Raw genomic sequence first — 18,556 nt, forward strand, 5'->3', positions numbered from 1 at the left:
TGGCACTGGCTGATTTCTTGGCATGGAATGCACACCACCACATCACTTTTGTCTGATTTGATCAACCTCCTCTTGTCCTTTAAGATGGAGCTGAAGCGTCTCTCCTTCTGTGACTCTTTTACCCAACGTCACCTCCCGAGGAAAAGTTGATCTCTTCCTCCACTGCCATGACCAACCCGGACTCACACGTTCCTCTCCTAGCACATAGATCTGCACCCCCCTTCCTGCTCTGCCTTGGCTTTTAGACTGTTGGTCTCAACCTTTGCTGCATATTAGAGCCACCTCTGTGATTTTAAAAAATACTGACGCTCAGATCCTTACCGTTGGGATTCTCATTGTGTGGTCCAGCGTGGGGACCTGGCATGGCATTTTTTCAATAGACCCCCAGGTGACTGTAATGTGCTGCTGGGATGAGAAACATTGTATTAGGGCTCCTGGAAGATAGGGTTTCTGCACTATTCTTTGATCCGTTATCACCCCTCACGTAAGCACACCCTAAATGTTCACTAAACTGGATGAAGGGCCCCAGGTCCTCTGTTCTCTCCTTTTCTCCTTATTTCTTCTCATTGAGCATCATCACCTCTTCTCAAAAGAACACCTGAAACAAACCCCCTGTAAAATGCCAATTGGAGGTTTAGAGAGAAATGTGGGGGGACATAAAAGTATGATCATAGTGCTTCGAAAAAAGGTAAAACAAAAATGCAGAAGGAGCTCATTTTAAATACACATTTCCCCAACTTCTAATGTTTCAAGCAAACTCTTCTCTCTTTCTGGACCCAGAACGTGGGAAAATGTCTCATCAACCAACACTCTTGCTCCCCATCCACGCCTTTTCCCTGAGAGATTTCAGAAAGGAAATGCAATGCTATATTTATGCCTTTCTAACGTTCTTATCCCACCATCCCTCAATAAAAATGGAATCTGGGAAGATTTGGGATGCCCCAGCTTCCTCCTCCAGCACTCCCTTTAGCTCCTCTCAAATAGTCAGTGTTCAGTCTTTCTCTCTTTCTTCTCCCTCTATATAAACACTTAGATGAAAATAGCTGACAAAGAGCTGTTTCTTTCTTTTTTTCTGGGGATAAAATTAACACATGTTCCTTACGCAAAGTTCAGAAAATACCCCAAAAATTAAAATGAATAATAAAAATGGCTGGTACCCCCCCATGAAGAATTAACAACTGTTAAGATTTTGGTGGTTTTGTTGTATACTGCATATCTATATAAGGAAAATGTATATAATGTATATATGAGTAAGAGTACATGTAAGAAAGAGAATAAAGCACATATAAAGCATTTGTCTTGGTGGGGAGATCTGTCTTCACACTGCACTAGCATGCTTCTTTATCTACCCAAAGAATAAAAACTCAATCCCCCAATGCATTAGTCTGAAGTGTTCCTGAAGATTCCAAAGAGGAGATGGAAGAGGGTTGCCAGCTTGCTCACCCTTAGCCCTCACCACCAGTGTCCCAACGTCAACCCCAGCCTTCCTCGCAATACTCTGCCCAAGTTCATTTCCCTTGGCACCAGCCTCCTCATGCTCAGATCTTTCTCCCAGCTTCTCCGTGTTTCTTTTCCTAGACAGAGCAATTTAGTTCACCACTCATTTCTTCGAGCTGATATCCTCACCCCTAACCTGTAACTAGGTGGAGAAAGGACCTTCTGGTTCCTAGGATATATCATCTAAGAAAGTAGTAGGAGAGATTCGTTCAAGATGGTGGAGTAGAAAGACTTGTGCTCACTCCCTCTTGAGAGAGCACCAGAATCACAGCTAACTGCTGAACAATTATCGACAGGAAGATACTGGAACTCACCAAAAATGATACCCCCCAACCAAAGACAAAACAGAAGCCACAATGAGACGGTAGGAGGGGCGCAATCACAATAAAATCAAATCCCATAACCGCTGGGTGGGCGACTCAAAAACTGGAGAACGCTTATACCACAGAGGTCCACCCACTGGAGTGAAGGCTCTGAGTCCCACGTCAGGCTTCCCAACCTGGGAGTCTGGCAACAGGAGGAGGAATTCCTATAGAATCTGACATTGAAGGCCAGCAGGATTTGACTGGAGGACTTCGACAGGACTGGGGGAAACAGAGACTCCACTCTTGGAGGGTACACACAAAGTAGCGTGCGCATCAGGACCCAAGGGGAAGGAGCAGTGACCCCATAGGAGATTGAACCAGACCTACCTGCTAGTGTCGGAGGGTTCCTGCAGAGGTGAGGGGTGGCTGTGGCTCACGTTGGGGACAAGGACACTGGCAGAAGAAGTCCTGGGAAGTACTGCTTGGTGTGAGCCCACCCAGAGTCCACCAATAACCCCACCAAAAAGTCTGTAGCCTCCAGTGCTGGGTCACCTCAGGCCAAACAACCAACAGGGAGGAAACTCAGCCCCACCCATCAGCAGACAAGCAGATTAAAATTTTACTGGGCTCTGTCCACCAGAGCAACACCCAACTCTATCCATTACAAGTCCCTCCCATCAGGAAGCTTGAATAAGCCTCTTAGATAGCCTCATCCACCAGAAAGCAGACAGCAGAAGCAAGAAGAACTACAGTCCAGCAGTCTGTGGAACAAAAACCACATTCACAGAAATATAGACAAAATGAAAAGGCAGAGGGCTATGTACCAGATGAAGAAACAATATAAAAGCCCAGAAAAACAACTAAACAAAGTGTAGATAGGCAACCTGCAGAAAAAGAATTCAGAATAATGATAGTAAAGATGATCCAGAACCTTGGAAAAAGAATGGAGGTAAAGACTGAGAAGATGCAAGAAATGTTTAACAAAGACCTAGACGAATTAAAGAACAAACACCTAGAAGAATTAAAGAACAAACAGAGATGAACAATACAATGACTGAAATGAAAAATACACTAGAAGGAATCAACAGAAGAATAACTGAGGCAGAAGAACAGATAAGTGACCTTGAAGACAGAATGGTGGAATTCACTGCTGCGGAACAGAATAAAGAAAAAAGAATGAAAAGAAATGAAGACAGCCTAAGAGACCTCTGGGACAACATTAAATGCAACAACATTTGCATTATAGTGGTCCCAGAAGGAGAAAAGAGAGAGAAAGTACCCGAGAAAATACTTGAAGAGATTATAGACGAAAACTTCCCTAACATGGGAAAAGAAATAGCCGCCCAAGTCCAGGAAGCACAGAGAGTCCCAGGCAGGATAAACCCAAGGAGAAACATGCCGAGACACCTAGTGATCAAATTGACAAAAATTAAAGACAAAGAAAAATTATTAAAAGCAGCAAGGGAAAACTGACAAATAACACACAAGGGAACTCCCATAAGGTTAACCGCTGATTTCTTAGCAGAAACTCTACAAGCCAGAAAGGAGTGGCACGATATACTTAAAATGATGAAAGGAAGAACCTACAACCAAGATTACTCTACCTGGCAAGGATCTCATTCAATTCAATGAAGAAATCAAAAGCTTTACAGACAAGCAAAAGCTAAGAGAATTCAGCACCACCAAACCAGCTATACAACAAATGCTAAAGGAACTTGTCTAAGTGGGAAACACAAGAGAAGAAAAGGACCTACAAAAACAAACCCAAAACAATTAATAAAATGGTCATAGGAGCATATATATCGATAATTACTTTAAATGTGAATGGATTAAATGCTCCAACCAAAAGACACAGGCTCACTGAATGGATACAAAAACAAGACCCATATATATGCTGTCTACAAGAGACCCCCCACTTCAGACCTAGGGACACATACAGACTGAAAGTGAGGGGATGGGAAAAGAGATTCCATGTAAATGGAAATCAAAAGAAAGCTGGAGTAGCAATACTCATACCAGATAAAATAGACTTTAAAATAAAGAATGTTACAAGAGACAAGGAAGGACACTACATAATGATCAAGGGATCAATCCAAGAAGAAGATATAACAATGACATATGCACCCAACACAGGAGCACCTCAATACATAAGGCAACTGGTAACAGCTATAAAAGAGGAAATTGACAGTAACACAGTAATAGTGGGGGACTTTAACACCTCACTTACACCAATGGATAGATCATCCAGACAGAAAATTAATAAGGAAGCACAAGCTTTAAATGACACAATAGACCGGATAAATTTAATAGATATTTATAGGACATTCCATCCAAAAACAGCAGATTACACTTTCTCCTCAAGTGCACATGGAACATTCTCCAGGATAAATCACATCTTGGGTCACAAATCAAGCCTTGGTAAATTTAAGAAAATTGAAATGATGTCAAGCATCTTTTCTGACCACATTATGAGATTAGAAATAAATTACAGGAAAAATATGTAAAAAACACAAGCACATGGAGGCTAAACAATACATTATGAAATAACCAAGAGATCACTGAATAAATAAAAGAGGAAATCAAAAAATACCTAGAGACAAATGACAACAAAAACATGACAATCCAAAACCTATGGGATGCAGCAAAAGCGGTTCTAAGAGGGAAGTTTATAGCAATACAGTCCTACCTCAAGAAACAAGAAAAATCTCAAATAAACAATCTAACCTTACACCTAAAGGAACTAGAGAAAGAAGAACAAACAAAACCCAAAGTTAGTAGAAGGAAAGAAATCATAAAGATCAGAGCAGAAATAAAATGAAATAGAAACAAAGAAAACAATAGCAAAGACCAATAAAACTAAAAGCTGGTTCTTTGAGAAGATAAACAAAATTGATAAACCTTTAGCCAGACTCATCAAGAAAAAGAGGCAGAGGACTCATATCAATAAAATTAGAAATGAAAAAGGAAAAGTTACAACGGACACCACAGAAATACGAAGCATCCTAAGAGACTACTACAAGCATCTCTATGCCAATAAAATGAACAACCTGGAAGAAATGCGCAAATTCTTACAAAGGTATAACCTTCCAAACTGAACCAGGAAGAAATAGAAAATATGAACAGACCAATCACAAGTAATGAAATTGAAACTGTGATTAAAAATCTTCCAACAAACAAAAGTCCAGGACCAGCTGGCTTCACAGGTGAATTCTATCAAACATTTAGAGAAGAGTTCACACCCATCCTTCTCAAACTCTTCCAAAAAATTGCAAAGTAAGGAACACTCCCAAATTCATTCTACAAGGCCACCATCACCCTGATACCAAAACCAAAGATACCAAAAAAAAAAGAAATTTACAGACCAATATCACTGATGAATATAGATGCAAAAATCCTCAACAAAGTACTAGCAAACAGAATCCAACAACACATTAAAAGGATCATACACCATGATCCAGTGAGATTTATCCCAGGGATGCAATGATTCTTCAATACACACAAATCAATCAAGGTGATACACCATATTAACAATTTGAAAAATAAAACCATATGATCATCTCAATAGATGCAGAAAAAACTTTTGACAAAATACAACACCTATTTATGATAAAAACGCTCCAGATAGTGGGCATAGAGGGAACCTACCTCAACATAATAAAGGCCATATACGACAAACCCACAGCAAACATTGTCCTTAATGGTGAAAAACTGAAAGCATTTCCTCTAAGATCAGGAACAAGACAAGGATGTCCACTCTCTCCACTATTATTCAACATAGTTTTGGAAGTCCTAGCCACGGCAATCAGAGAAGGAAAAGAAATAAAAGGAATACAAGTTGGAAAAGAAGAAGTAAAACTGTCACTGTTTACAGATGACATGATACAATACATAGAGAATCCTAAAGATGCCACCAGAAAACTACTATAGCTAATAAATAAATCTGGTAAAGTTCCAGGATACAAAATCAATGCACAGAAATCTCTTGCATTCCTGTGCACTAACAACAAAAGATCAGAAAGAGAAATTAAGGAAACAATCCCATTCACCATTGCAACAAAAAGAATAAAATACCTAGGAATAAACCTACCTAAGGAGGTAAAAGACGTGTACTCAGAAAACTAAAGACACTGATGAAAGAAATCAAAGATGAGACAAACAGATGGAGAGATATACCATGTTCTTGGATTGGAAGAATCAATATTGTGAAAATGACTATACTACCCAAAGCAATCTACAGATTCAATGCAATCCCTATCAAATTACCAATGGCATTTTTTATGGAACTAAAACAAAAAGTCTTAAAATTTGTATGGAGACACAAAAGACCCCAAATAGTCAAAGCAATCTTAAGGGGAAAAAAATGGAGCTGGAGGAATAAGAATCCCTGACTTCAGACTATACTACAAAGCTACAGTAATCAAGACAATATGGTACTGGCACAAAAACAGAAATATAGATAAATTGAACAGAATAGAAAGCCCAGGGCTTCCCTGGTGGCGCAGTGGTTGAGAGTCCAGAGAGGCCCCCGTACAAAAAAAAAAAAAAAAAAAAAAAAAGAATAGAAAGCCCAGAGGTAAACCCATGCGCCGATGGTCAACTAATCTATGACATAGGAAGCAAGCATATACAATGGAAAAAAGACAGTCTCTTCAATAAGTGGTGCTGGGAAAACTGGACAGCTACATGTAAAAGAATGAAATTAGAACACTCCCTAACACCATACAACAAGATTTTTTTGACCCACCTCCTAGAGTATGGAAATAAAAACGAAAATAAACAAATGGGACGTAATGCAACTTAAACACTTTTGCACAGCAAAGGAAACTATAAACAAGACGAAAAGACAACCCTTAGAATGGGAGAAAATATTTGCAAATGAATCAATGGACAAAGGATTAATCTCCAAAATATATAAATAGCGCATGCAGCTCAATATTAAATAAACAAACAACCCAATAAAAATTGGGCAGAAGACCTAAATAGACACTTCTCCAAAGAAGACATACAGATGGCCAAGAGGCACATGAAAAGCTGCTCAACATCACTAATTATTAGAGAAATGCAGATCAAAACTACAATGAGGTATCACCCTCACACCAGTTAGAATGGGCGTCATCAGAAAATCTACAAACAACAAATGCTGGAGAGGGTGTGGAGAAAAGGGAACCCTCTTGTATTTTGGTGGGAATGTAAATTGATACAACCACTATGGAGAACAGTATGGAGGTTCCTTAAAAAACTAAAAATAGAATTACCATATGACCCAGCAATCCCACTACTGGGGATTGGGAGGAAACCACATACCCAGAGAAAACCATCATTCGAAAAGACACATGCACCCCAATGTTCATTGCAGTGCTATTTACAATAGCCAAGTCATGGAAGCAACCTAAATGCCCACTGACAGGCAAATGGATAAAGAAGATGTGGTTCATATGTACAATGGAATATTACTCAGCCATAAAAAGGAACAAGATTGGGTCATTTGTAGAGACGTGGATGGACCAAGAGACTGTCATACAGAGTTGAAGTGAATCAGAAAGAGAAAAACAAATATTGTATATTAACATATATGTGTGGAGAACAAACGTATGGACATCAAGGGGGGAAAGGGGGGCTGGGATGAATTGGGAGATTGGGATTGACATATATACACTAATATGTATAAAATAGGTAACTAATAAGAACATGCTGTATAAAAAATAAATAAATACAATTTCTTAAAAAAGAAAGTATTAGGAGATTGTTAACACAAAAAAGAGAGAGAATGAGAGGGAAGGGGAGGAACAGGAGGAGGGGAGAAAGAAAGAAAGAAAGAAAGAAAGAAAGAAAGAAAGAAAGAAAGAAAGAAAGAAAGAAAGAAAGAAAGGAAGAAAGAAAGAAAGAAAGAAAGAAAGGGAAAGAAAGAAAGAAAGGAAGGAAGAAAGAAAGAAAGGAAAGGAAGGAAGGAAGAAAGAGAAAGAAAAAGAAAGAAAGAAAGGAGGAAGGAAGGAAGGGAGAGAGGGACAGAGGAAGAAAGGAATCCTGGAAGGAATATAAATATACATAATTTTAGGGAACCATTAGGTCACATTACTTACCATTTTGCACCGTTATTTTCAAGCTCAACCCTATGTTAGGATGGCTATCCTCTCTTTAATTAGAGGCTGAACTGAAAGCTAAAGGAATAGACTCACAGAGGGTGAAAAATGCAAACAGCAGCCCTGTGGTATGGGTGGGATGTGGGGTACAGCGGGCTTTCTCTTAGTCAAGGGAAACTTCCTATGTGAGGGCAACCTTATTTAACACAGACTTTACCCGCGATGTAAGCACATGGGTTCATTTTTCGCTGCCAGTTATTTGTGGAAGATGTTGGCTTCATTTGGTGAAAACTATTCTGAAATCCTGTTCTTGAGTAAAGGAGAGAAAAATCTTGAAGGATTCTTCTCTCACAGGGGTCCTTCTTTTGGAGCCGGATGGGGAGACCCTCCCACATATCCACACCTCAACGTGATGACACGGGAACCTACCAACACAAGAGGATCTCGGGAACAAAACCCAGATACCTCCATACTCCACAGCTTCCTAGGTCTTGATGCAGGACTGCTGGTAAAAAGTTGTTTGAATATTGGAGGAGGATGACACACAGCAAAAAGGATTCCGGGGGAATATAGAACTAAAAATTGAGCAAAGTTATGTGCTTTTCTTCTCCCGAACTGGTCGTTAGAGAAGATTCAGTTTTAGGCTCTTGAACGGGGGTTGGCAAACCATAGCCCTGAGGCCAAATCCAGCCACATTCATTTAAGTGTTGCCCATACTGTTCTCTGACTACAATGGCTAGATTGAAGCCTTCTGGCAGAAACCACATGGTTCGAAAAGTCAAAAATATTTACTATCGGGCTTCCCTGGTGGCGTGGTGGTTGGGAGTCCGCCTGCCGACGCTGCCGATACAGGGGACGCGGGTTCGTACCCCGGTCCGGGAAGATCCCACATGCCGCGGAGCGGCTGGGCCAGTGAGCCAAGGCCGCTGAGACCTTTGTCCTCAAATAAGTTTGCTGATGTCTGACCCAGAGAAGTTCATTCTCGTTCCAGGGAGTCCCAAACTGAGTATTCCTGGTATGTTTTGTTGCCGTTGTTCCCTGGTTGGAGAAGAAACTTCATTCTTGGTGGAAGTGAGGAATGAGGGAAATGCCTGCCATTCAGTGGGAGGATCCAGGTTTGCCTCAGAATCTAAGCCCTCAGGCCTGTTAGGACAGAGTCTGTAGGCAGAGGATGGAACAGGTTTCTTAGAATCAGCTCTCTCCAGCATTACCCCACCCTCCACACCCATGACTGAAGAAACACTCTTTATCAACCTTCCGTGGGGACCAAAGGGGGTTGACTCATCCTAGCGCTAACTGGGGAACACTTTAAAAGAGGCCACAAAAGAAGATTTACAAATGACAAAGCTTTCTGTGAGGGATTTGTTCTTTTTTTTTATTGGAGTATAGTTGCTTTACACTGCCGTGTCAGTTTCTGCTGTACAGCAAAGTGAATCAACCGTATGTATACATATATCCCCTCTTTTTTGGATTTCCTTCCCATTTAGGTCACCACAGAGCACCAAGTAGAGTTCCCTGTATCAAAGAGGATGTTCTCATTAGTCATCTATTTTATACATAGTAGTGTATATATGTCAATCCCAATCTCCCAATTCAACCCACTCCCCCCTTTTCCCCCTTGGTGTCCATACATTTGTTCTTACATCTGTGTCTCTATTTCTTCTTTGCAAATAGGTTCATCTGTACCATTTTTCTAGATTCCACATATATGTGTTAACATATGATATTTGTTTTTCTCTTTCTGACTTAACTTCACTCTGTATGACAGTCTCTAGGTCCATCCACATCTCTGCAAATGATACACTTTCAGAGACAAAGCCTTGTACAACATACTGCGTTGTTTCTCAAGAACAAAGCCCTTTTTGTGGAATATTACTCAGCCACAAAAAGGGATTTGTTCTTGAAAAACAATGCAGTATGGTGGTACCAGTCTTTGTCTGTGGAGTCAGACAGGCATGGGCTTGAGTTCTACTAACTGGGGGACCTGGGGTAAGTTACTGTAGTTCTGGGAACTTCTCTTGAATCATCTGAAAAATAAGAAGAATAATAGTAGCCTCCTCATAGTGTTGTTATGAGAAGTAGATTAAATAATGGATGAAAAATATTTAACATGATTCCCAGCACACGAATAGTGTTCAGTGAATGTAAGCTGTTATCATCGTGAAGACAGTCTTCTGGATGACTCACAGACAGGGAGTGCGTCATTGTCATTTCCTAAAAAATTTTCTTAAGCATTGTTATTAATGGGCCTGGAAATATTTAGGCATTTAATAAATGGTAATAAAGATCTAGGTTGGAGATTACTTTGGTGAATGGAACATCTTTGAAATGTTTGATTGAATCTGTGAGGGGAAATATATTTTATAATAAAACCCATCATGTACACTTGTGTGCGTGTTTACAGCTTAAAAAACAATGCTCATGAAAGGCATAACCTTCCTACACACAATGCACTTTGATATTTTCTACTGTATTTTTTATATGGTGGACATAATCCACTCAATTTTACAACCCACTGAGGGGCTGAGACCCACAGTTTGATAAATCATGCACCATGGAATCATCAAACTTTGAGTCCTCTAAGGCATGAATGTCTCTTGTCCCTAACATAACCATTTCTGGCGACCTATAACACCTCCCATTATGATTTGTTTTATGTTTCTATGTCTTGCATCCTTAATTATACCTTTTGAAGTCAAAACAAAGTTGTTTGCTTTCTTAGAATCCAGCTCCCAGAGAAGGGATATTGAACAAAATATATAATTGTTTTTAGGTGGAAATGAATTTATATTTGTTGCAAATTTAAGAAACAGATTTTCTGTCTTCCACAGGAAATTTCATAACACAAATTATGGAAGTTAATCAAATGCCACAATTATCTGTCTATTATGGTCTACCCTGGGATGTGAAAGTTTCTCAGAGAGGGGATTTTTCTTTTTTTTTAATTATTGAAGTTGAGTTGATTTACAATGTTGTGTTAGTTTCAGGTGTACAGCAAAGGGATTCAGTTATACATATATATTTATTTATTTATTCTTTTTCAGATTCTTTTCCTTTATAGTTTATTACAATATATTGAGTATAGTTCTCTGTGCTGTACAGTAGGTCCTTGTTGTTTATCTATTTTATATATAGTAGTGTGTATCTGTTAATCCCAAACTCCTAATTTATCCCAGCCCCCAGAGAAGAGATACTGAACAAAATATGTAAGAAAAAAAAACCACGACCGGTCCTACTGGTTCCTTTCTCCACCTACCCCCTCAATGCGCTGCTAATGGCGATTGCCGAAAGGCTGGATGCCAATGACTGTTCTGTCTTGACTCTTCTCCCTCTAACTACACTCTTTCTAACTTTCTAAATCATGATTCCCTCTGTCACTGACAGAAGCACAGCCAATAGCCACTGTTTTTGCCCAGGTGTCTTAATCAGAAGTCTGCCGGTGAAGACCCTAGGAAGAGGCTCCAAGACTCAGAGGCAAACTCCAGCTGCAGGGCTCTACCTGCATTCCAGAGCCACCCTGTGCTTCCAGCACATTCTACCACCCACTGTCCTGAGCCAGGTGAGACCAGCCTGCAGAATCCTCAGCCTCCTTTCCTGTCTATTTCACACACATTTTCTAACCTTAGTCCCTTATAATCTGTTGACCTTTGCCTGCACTGGAATTCCTAAATAAGCTATCCACTCTCAGCCAGCTTAGGAAAGCCATTTGAGTTCCAAGTTATTAAATTTTTACTTGAATCTTTATCCTTCAAACATTATGCCTGAGATAAATACTACAGAAAAAACCCCTTAAAATATTAGCGGTAGAGTGTTGACTCATTTTCTTTCTTTCTTCTTCCACCTCTTTCTTTCCCTGTCTTCCTTCCTTCCCTCCCTCCTTCCTTCCTTCTTTCTAATTTGCTGAATAACTTTTTTTAACGAATTATGAAGGGATATTTTTTAAATTGCTTAAGAAAAACCATACTCTTCTCCCTCTAAAATTTCAAAGAGCTTGTGTAAGAGAATGCATCATAGCTGGTGTGTTCACAGCTGAGTCTCAGAGGTGAGATCAGGACAACAGGACATTTTTTTGTAGAGTAGTAATTAAAGGGAAGATAACCTGGTCCTTCCCTTTGTTATTTGGTAGCTGTGTCACTCTAGAATGGTGTCTTATCCTAGATGCCTTTACAGCATCGTTGTGAAGAGAAGCACAGCAAGCACTTAGCATACTGGTCCCAGGCAAGCACACAATACATAATTGTTATTATTATTTCTGGGTGGGACACAAATAGCATCTGTCTCTGCTAGAAACCAAACATGTTATTAATAGATATGTTAAAAAAATTTTTTTCTAATTAAACCGTAGAAATGGCAGAAAAGAAACAAACAAAAAACCAAAACAAACAAACCAAAACCCCACAAAAGCCGAAGCCCATAATCTTGGTTAGGAGGAGGACCCTGGTCCCATCAAGAATTTCCCACCAGTGAGCAGCCAGTCCTGTGACCAGAAGTTATGGGAAGGACCCCCAAGAAGAAGACATGACCTCCTGAACGTCCTGTAACAGATCATCGAAACCTTCAGATGCAACTGGCCTGCTGCTCCAAACAGACTCCCCAGGCCGAGGGGTCCTAGGAGTTCACCTACCCTTCCCGACAGTCCCTGAAGAGCACACGGTCAGTTCAGTGATGGGATGGGGTTAAACAGAGGTGCATCCCTGAAGATACCCCACATCAGCTGGGGACAGGTTCCCACAACACGGTTATCAGGAGCAGATAATCTGAGAAGGTATGCGGAAGACGAGCTGCAGCTTGTGTTTTGCAACATTACCCAGAATTCCCCAGACTCCACAACTTTGACCCTACGTCCTAGAAGCACGAGCTGGGAGCACGAGAACTGGGAATAAGGGGTCACACGTGTCCCCAGCTCCCACAGTTTCCTGCCAGGCTTCTTAGTGGTTGGGAACTCTTTGCAGGCCCTTAAAGAGATGTGAAGGCTGGTCCCCAGTTCACCAGACTTATTGAAAAGTTAAATTCCTGGCTGAGTTGCTCAAAGTAGACCACCTATAACTGGAAGGAAGAGATCTATGGATGGCCCTGAGGCCAGCTCTCTGCCCTTCTCAATGCCCTGGGCTGTACCTCAGCCATTAGAGGGTATAATGAAGTACATGGTGATCTCTGGCTCCTCTCTCAATTCACAAGATTAATCAAGGTAAACATTTTTTTGTTAACTGGAGTATAGTTGCTTTACAATGTTGTGTTCATTTCTGCTGTACAGTGAAGTGAATCAGCTCTATGTATGCATATATCCCCTCGTTTTTGGATTTCCTTCCCATTTAGGTCACAGAGCACTGAGTTCCCTGTGCTCTACAGCAGGTTCTCATTAGTTATCTGTTTTATACATAGTATTGTGTTTATGTCAATCCTAATCTCCCAATTCATCCCACCCCACCTTTGCCCCCTTGGTGTTCATACGTTTGTTCTCTATGTCTGTGTCTCTATTAGAGTCTGATTATCTAAGTCTCCAGCTGAAGAAATGAACTAAAGACATTCCTGTACATTTCCCAGCCTCCAGCGTTTTGGCCCAGGGCCCTGGAGACCCAGGAGGCTGAGAAAAACAAAGACATCTCCCCTCATGCTGAATTCCCTTCTCCTGCCACTTCCTGTCAAATCCTCAGCTGTTCTCCACTCCGGGGATTCACAAGGAGTAAGTCACATCCCTCTGACTGGGAAGGGCTCTAGGGAGCATGCAGGCCATCCCCCTGCTTACTAGGAATTACACTCAAATCGTGAGATACGCTCGCGACTTTGTGAAGGGGATCGCCCTTAAACATCCGCCAGACCCTTTCCAGGATGAAGCTTTCAGGGTTGGCCGTCCTGATGCAGAGTCAGGAGTTGCTCCTTCAAGTTTCCCCAGCCTCCAGCCCATGTGCAGAATCTCTGATTTGCACTTAACAGGAGCCTTTGATAACATATGTACCATTGCCACATGGGATAGAAATCACATATTTCTGGTCAGGGTCCCTGGGTTGGGCCAGGCCACTGTGTGATGGACAAAATCGGGTTGCATCTCAGGACTACAGATGAGCTGAAGGTGACCCCATGGTTTTGAGCCCGAATGACAGAGGTGTAGTCTCTGATGGAATAATCAAATCAAGAAGTGGAAGGACGGTGAAGGTGTGGGGATGACAAGAGAGCAGATTCATGGAGTCATTTTAGAGGGTGTTTAGACCTTCATTCTGAATCCAAAAAGGATGAATCTCATTAGATAAATGAAACTATTTCTGAAGATTTAAAGTGGGGGAGATTGTGCTATTATTTGTCACAGGAGATAGCTAGAAGAATAGGAAGAAGGTACTACAAAATAACACCAGAAATTACTTGACATTTATACATAAAATAATAGCATTTCCAGTAAAATTTCCAGGGAAAAGGGAAATTATAGGGGAAAGCATAGGGGAGCAAATAATGTTCCCTCTCGCAAAGTCAACCCTGAGTTCTCAGCTCATCTCAAGATTTGAGAATAGTTCTCAAGTCTCCCCAAAGCCATCTAGTTTTAGTACAACTGTCCCCAGTTCATACATGACTGCTTCCAAAACCCTTGACACTTACTCTCCTCTGAATACATTCTAGTTTCTCACTGTGCCTCTGAAGATGTAGCATCCAGAATTTTTGAAAAGTCTCTAAAATGCAGTATGATCTCAAAAAAAAAGGAAAAAAAATTAACAGACCTATCACGCACCTTATGCTGTCCACGTTTTCCCCTTCATGCCACCTAAGACCACATTGGATTTTTAGCAGCTATGTGGCAGTCACAGTTGACTTTGTGTTGCCTTTTGGTCAGTTAATTTCAATTTATCTTTTTCAAACAAACTGAGTTTTTTTTATACGTATTTAGCTGTTTGGGTTGTTTTGTTTTGTTTCTGTCTGTCTAAAGGCAAACACTTATCCATGTTAAACTATATTGCAGAGATGGTAGATGCCTACCAATCTCATTTACTGAGACCTCTTCGAATCTGGGTTCTGACTTATTAACCAACCTTCCCAACTTTGTGTTATTCCCAGATCAATAATCAGGCTACTTAAGACTTCTTTCAAATGTTTGGTTAAAATATTGAACTGGGGAGGAAGGAAACCAGGAACACTTGGCAGGTGATATAATTTTCCTTCTTCTTAACTGGGTTTTTCAGGATCATATTGGTTTTTTTTTTTAATTGAAGTGTAGTAGATTTACAATATTGTGTTAGTTTCAGGTACACAGCAAAGTGATTCTGTTATATAAATGTGTGTGTGTGTGTGTGTGTGTGTGTATATATATAATATATATGTTCTTTTTCAGTTTCTTTTCCATTATAGTTTATTATAAGATATTGAATATTGTTCCCTGTGCTATACAGTAGGTCCTTGTTGTTTATCTATTTGATGCATAATAGCGTGTATTTGCTAATTCCTTCCGCCTAATTTATCTCTCCTCCTCCCACCCCCTCACTCCCCCTTCGGTAACCATAAGTTTTTTTTCTATGTCTGTGAGTCTGTTTCTGTTTTGTTAATAAGTTTATGTGTATCATTTTTTAGATTCCACATATAAGTGATATCACATGGTATTTGTCTTAGCCTGACTTACTTCACTTGGTATGATAATCTCTAGGTCCATCCGTCAAGACATTGTTAATGTAAGCTTCATTTACTTAGAAAGTAAGCCATTACCTAAGTAATTGGAAATTTTAAAAACTCTTTTTGCAATGCCTGTGTCATGAACTTCATTGGACTGAAGAAACGTATAAGTAGCTATTTCATTATAAGAAAAAAGTATGTCTGTGTTATTAACTTAGAATAAAAAAATAATGATAAGGTATTCAACTTGAGACTCCCATTTGATTTCATGACATCATAACTTTCTAGCCCGAGATCAAAGATTAAGGCTAAAGGGAGAGCTGAGAATCCATAAAATAGATGTTGACAATGAGCTACAAGAGGTCACTCCCCAGACCTCAGCAGTGTGGTGACGTCACAATTACTTTTTGGTCGCACAGGCATGTGAATCACTTAGGCTTGACACAAATAGAGTAATAAAGAAAGGCCAGTTATTTATTTTTTAAAACATCTTTATTGGAGTATAATTGCTTTACAATGGTGTGTTAGTTTCTGCTGTATAACAAAGTGAATCAGCTATACATAAACATATATCTCCATATCCCCATATCTCCCTCTTGCGTCTCCCTCCCACCCCTCCAGGTGGTCACAAAGCACCGAGCTGATCTCCCTGTGCTATGCGGCTGCTTCCCACTAGCTATCTATTTTACATTTGGTAGTGTATATACGTCCATGACCTTCTCTCGCTTTGTCCCAGCTTTCCCTTCCCCCTTCCTGTGTCCTCAAGTCCATTCTATACGTCTGTGTCTTTATTCCTGTCCTGCCCCTAGGTTCTTCAGAACCATTTTTTTTTTTTTTAGAAAGGCCATTTAAAATATCATTTCCCTCTTAAATGATGTTTCCGACTGAGTGCAAACTAAAGAATTAGCATAATTGAGTGGCAGATTTTGACATGGTTATAAAAAGGGCAGAGGGAAACCTTTGCGAGTATGTTGATATTCGCCTAATAAAAATTTTGTAAGTGAATTAAATCGAGTCTCTTGCCAGCTATGAATCCCTAAAGGGTAATCACAGTTCCTCAGTGAAACAATCTCCAGCCTAGCCCACACTCTTATCTCCTCTGGTGTCCATAGAAGAAGTGGGTTTGTTCGCAATCAGAAGTTTTGATTGTTGAAACTGATGTTATCCTAGCTCTGCTATGACCTTCCCAGGCCAGTGGCCTTATGGGAAGGTCCTCTTACTGCCAGGGCATCAGAGGCCATGTGCCCTGAAAAGGGAAGAGAGAAAGCTGGAAACCCACTGAAAGAGGGCCTAGCTCTGGGTGAGGAACCCACTGAAGGTCCGTGACTCTTCTCCCTTCTTGGGTCCACGTCGAACTGAATGTGGCAGGAGTGTTTCAGATTCAGGTGCAGAAACCTCACACTAGGGTGACCGACAAAGGTGGGGAGGTGGGTGGTGGGAGCATTTCAGGCAGAGGGAACAGACAGCATTTTCAATTGCTATAAAGTTTGGGAAACGTGCTGCTAAAACCTTAAATTCCGTGCCCTGGGAGTCCCACTGATAGACTGAGGGTCATGGCAAAGACTAAGAGTTGTCCCCATTCTCCACTTCTTCCTTTTAGGAGAAGGACTCTGATCTCTTTGGGTTTTAGCTGAGCACATAGCCCCCCAGCTTTCCTTGAATCTAAGTGTTAGCCAGTGTCCCAACTTCCAGAATACATTTTTTAAAAAAGCAATCTGCTTGCCCTCCACTTCCTCTGACCCTCTTCCTGTGGGCTGGACTGTGTGGATGTCGAACGAGCCAGCTTCAACCATACAGATGAACCCTGTATCCTAGGAGATGGAAGAACCGCATGAAGGAGGGAATCTGGACCTTCAAATGGCCTGATGGAGAACAGCCTCCTCACTGCTTCTGGACCAGTTCAAAAAGGGAAACAAATAAACTCTTTGCCCTTTTTTAAGCCACAGGGTCTTGGGGGTCTTTTTGTTATAGCAGCTTATCATGTACTGTAACTAAGAGAAAGACAGGGGAAGAAGAGGGGCAACACTGGAAGGGGAAGGGGAGTGGGAGAATAAGAAAGAGGAAAGAAGACGTGAGAAAGCTGGGGGAGAAGGATAGAACTGAGAAGAAAACAGAAAAGCTGTTTAAGCTTCCTAGTGCTTAAGTGACCGTGGATAGTACTATTTCCGACTAGGCAAACCTGGTGATTGAGGGAAAGGGGACCTGAATCAGGCAAGAGAAAAAGAGGCATATTAGTGAGCGGGTCCAAGGGCTGGTCTCCATCCTCTTGGGCAGAGCTGCCTCCACCTGTCCAATGCTGAAGTAAAACTGAATGATGAGTGCTAACTCCTCTGGGTACTTACTGTACCATGAGCACTTTACATGGGTGCTCCCACTTAATCCTACTATGACCCTAAGGGCCATTATCATCCTCACTTTACATTCTAGGACTAAGAAGTTAAAGTATTTCCCCAAAGTCACCAGGTAACAAGCGGATCCAAATCCAAGCACACGTCTCCGTACCTATTTGTTTCACTGCTACATTACACTTCCTAGTAGGTTGGAGTCTCAGGGGGAGCCCCTGAAGAACACTGAGAAAACCTGCAAGTTTCAAAAGAAAGTGCAGTTTTGATCATAATGGGCTAAATTCTCAGCCACTGTAAAAAGAGCACAGAAGAAATACACTTTGTACTGGGTGCCCCACTCTACCACCCACAGCTAATGGGCTCTGAGGGACACCTGGCCCGAGGGCAGCTGGTCTTAGTGTCACCCGTGAATATGCTATGACCGGCACCGCAATATGACCAACTTGAGTTCTTATAACTCTGGGCTTGAAAACATCAAGGGAATGTGCAGTTATCTACCTGAGTTTAAGGTAAAACGTCTTGCTATTGAGAGGGAGGCTAGTTTAAAGTTGACAGAGCAGAAAGTATGAGAAAGGAGAGGAAAGAATGGAGCTGGTAAGGTGTCCTGGGGAAAAGAATATGTAGTTCATGAAAGGGAGCCTGAGAGAATGTACCTGTAGGGATCCAAGTCATCTCTAGCCATAAAATAAAGCCACCTCTTCTGAGATAACCTGGAGCAAATCTTTATGCTATGTGACTA

This window comes from Neophocaena asiaeorientalis, unplaced genomic scaffold (genome assembly GCF_003031525.2).
Source record: "Neophocaena asiaeorientalis asiaeorientalis breed wild unplaced genomic scaffold, Neophocaena_asiaeorientalis_V1.1 scaffold46, whole genome shotgun sequence".
NCBI lineage: Eukaryota > Metazoa > Chordata > Mammalia > Artiodactyla > Phocoenidae > Neophocaena > Neophocaena asiaeorientalis.